This window comes from Sinocyclocheilus anshuiensis, unplaced genomic scaffold (genome assembly GCF_001515605.1).
Source record: "Sinocyclocheilus anshuiensis isolate Anshui unplaced genomic scaffold, SAMN03320099.WGS_v1.1 scaffold796, whole genome shotgun sequence".
Taxonomy (NCBI): domain Eukaryota; kingdom Metazoa; phylum Chordata; class Actinopteri; order Cypriniformes; family Cyprinidae; genus Sinocyclocheilus; species Sinocyclocheilus anshuiensis.
The window spans coordinates 118,282-121,890 of record NW_015557105.1 but is presented as its reverse complement, the minus strand read 5'-3'; the positions used below and the strand labels follow the sequence as shown (position 1 = coordinate 121,890).

The 3,609-nt window shown below is 31.4% G+C and overlaps 1 protein-coding gene across 1 annotated transcript in view; it reads left to right on the top strand.

Moving 5' to 3' along the window:
* kif13a (kinesin family member 13A) overlaps positions 1 to 3,609 on the top strand; it is a 90,428-nt gene that overhangs the window by 19,969 nt on the left and 66,850 nt on the right. The gene's annotated exons all lie outside the window — the stretch shown is intronic.

Genomic DNA, 3,609 nt, shown 5'->3' with positions numbered 1-3,609 from the left:
AGTGATTTAAATGTAATAATAATAGTAATAATTTAAAAAACACTGGTTTGACATCCATTTAGGGTTTAAAAGGGAAAAATTCAGTCAATAATAGGGCATTACATAGAACGATCAAAATAATGAATCGAGGGGCACCAGACCAAATCTAATTCTGACCATTAATTTTCATAAGCTACATATATATATGCCTATATATATGCACGCACACAAGATAAGAAATAAAAAAATAGATAAAATAATAATATAAATAAAATCATGAAATAAATAAAAATCAATAAAAATAAAAAAAAAGAATTATATTAATTAATTTAAAAATTAACTAAAATTAATTGCATATTATTATTATATATATATTATTACGTGTATACCAATATATGCACAAACACAATATAAGAAATAAAAATAGATCAATAAAAAATTCTAAAAGAAATAAACATCCATAATATTAAATAAAAAATAAATACATTAATTAAAAAATTAAATTAATTGCAAATTATTATTTTATTATTATTATTATTACGTATATACCAATATATGCACAAACACTATATAAGAAGAAATAAAAAACAGATAACATTTTTTTTTTTAATGAAATGAAATAAAAAAAAATTAAAATTAGTGAAAGTTTAAAAGGGAAAAATTCAGTCAATAATAGGGCATTACATAGAACGATCAAAATAATAACTCGAGGGGCGCCAGATCTTAAAAAAAAATGTTTTTCCGATCCTCTTAACAAGTACCTGATATTTTCAAAGTGAAGATGAGACATTATACCTCTGATCCACTGGATGAAATATAACTGCACTGGAAGATTTCTCTGATTTTGGAACAAGACCAGACAATAAAACACATAGAGTCTGAGGCTATGAAACACATCTGATTCTTAATATCTTAAGCAACACAGCCTCTCAGGGAAATGAGTCTTGTTTTAAGAGCAAAACTAGGCAAGCATTTTCTCATGCATTAACAGTTGTGTGTTGTTTGGATGTGAGATGAGTCCGTCGCTCAGGAAACACGGGTCACCAAAGCAGGAATTCATTCCTCCGTCTCCAGATTTATGTATCTAATTAACGGCGTCTCACAAAGACCGTTGCTGTACACAAGCGCCGTAAGAATGTCTCGCATCGCTCTCATGCTGCTCTTTTACAGCTCAGGACACGAGAGTTTTTGGTTCGTTTCTTATGAGAAATGAAAACAGACTCAAGTGAGTCAATAGCTGTCATGCATTATGAGTCTAGAGCTATAAAACCAATGCAGAGCAGCTCAGAATTGACTTGAGGAATGTGTGAGTTCACATTGAGATCTCTGTCTTGTGATTGCAGACTAGAAAGTACAGATTGAGAAATTGTTGCGATCTCTTCTGAATCTCTGAAGGAGACGTGTGAGGTTTTCTCAGGAGAAACCGCTGAGATGCAGGAGACTTTAGCAAACTTTTGCTCTCCATTTAATCTCATTCTGTCTTGAATAAAAAAGTATATTATTTGGCAGATGCTTTTATCCAAAGCGACTTCCATTGTATTCAGGATTTGCTTTTGATCAGTTCATGCATTCCCTGGGAATCGAACCCATGACCTTAGCGTTGCAAGCATAAAAAAGTCAATATGAAATGCATTTTGCAACCCATTTATTATTATTTAGTGATAAAAGAGAGGATAGAAATTGTAAGAATCTTGAAATAATGAGTCTTGCAACATTAATATCAATATTAGATGAAAAACTTAAAATTGTTGCATTGGCCACTAACTGAAAAAAACATTTAATTTAAAGTACTAGAATTCTAAAACTGAAATAAAAATACATTAAAGTTAAATAGAACTATTTAAAAAATATATATATAAATAAAAATAATAAAGTAATACAAATAACAAAAATATTCAAATGCCAATTCAGAATATTAATAAATACTAATATTTTAGAAATAATACTAAAATAACATTGGTTCTGGTGAATATCTAGTTTACTTGCATCAAACAAAACTCTTGATGATCTTTAAGAGATTTGATGCTGAATATGAAATGGAATGAATATAAAAGTCAATATGAAATGAAGTTTGCAACCCGTTTTTCTTCCATAATGAGATGAATTTCTGAGTGAAACAGGAGATTTCTGATAAAACAGAGAATGGCACTTGATCTTGTCCATCGGGAATTGATAGAATCATAAAAAGCAGATGTTAAATGTAAAATGATAAATGTGAGTGAATTAGCATTTTATATTGACTCTAAAAAGATCTCATTTGTGTTTTTTTTTTTTTTTTTTACAATGTTTTAGTAATTTTTATAAACATAGTTTTTAATAATATTTTGAATATTTATGAATAATATAATATTTGAATAATATTTTTGGTTTTCATTTAAATTTTTGTTTAATTTTCAGTTATTTTGTTTGTTTTTTGTCATTTTTATTAGTTGTAGTTTTTCCAATACTATTTTACTAGTTTTTTATTTTTATTTCAGTTTTAATTGATAATAAACAGTTTTTTTCAACTGCTTACACACATTTTCAAAACTTTGCCTCTTTTTTTAAAACTTCACACACAAATCCAAGAACTGCACACACAAAATGCAAAGTGCCTCACGTCTCTTGCAAAATGAAGCACTGCGTTCATTTCAGTTTTAATTGATAATAAACAGTTTTTTTCAACTGCTTACACACATTTTCAAAACTTTGCCTCTTTTTTTAAAACTTCACACACAAATCCAAGAACTGCACACACAAAATGCAAAGTGCTCTTGCAAAATGAAGCACTGCGTTCAAAAGATCACAAACACATCTCAAAAGCAAACGTTTGTCTTACTTTGCAAACACCTTTGCCATAATATTATGTTTTTGGATATATCAAATACATACAGTTATTCAAAACCTAAAGCTCTTCTTTCATGAGCTCCTGTGTGCTAACTGTGTGTGTGTGTGTGCTTAAAGTGAACTCTAAGCTTTAATTTGAGGGTATTCTCATCGAAATTGGAGGAAAGGTTAAGGAATTACAGCTCTTTAATATGTACCTCCCCCTTTTTCAAGGGACCAGAAGTAATTGAACAGTTGACTCAAAAGCTGTTTCATGGACAGATGTGGGCCATTCTTTTGTTATTTCTACATCAGTTAAGCAGGTACAAGTTCTGGAGTTGATTCTAAGTGTGTCGTTTGCGTTTGGAAGCTGTTGCTGTGAAGGATCTCTCCATACAAGTGAAACAGATGATTGTTAGGCTTCAAAAACAAAACAGCTCCATCAGAGAGATAGCAGGAACATCAGGAGCGGCCAAATCAACAGTTTGGTACATTCTGAGAGAAAAAGCACACACTGGTGAGCTCAGAAACATGAGATCTGGACGTCCACGGAGGACAACAGTGCTGATGATCGGAGGATCCTCTCCATGGTGAAGAAAAACCCTTTCACAACATCCAGCCAAGAGAAGACGAGTCTCTGTCAAAGTCTACAAGCAAGAGAAGACTTCACCAGAGCAAATACAGAGGCTTCACCACAAGCTGCAAACAAGGCCAGATTAGACTTTGCCAAAAAACATCTAAAAAAGCCACAGCACTTCTGGAAAAGCATGCTTTGGATGGCTGAAGTTAAGATCAACCTGCACCAGAATGACGGGAAGAAAAGAG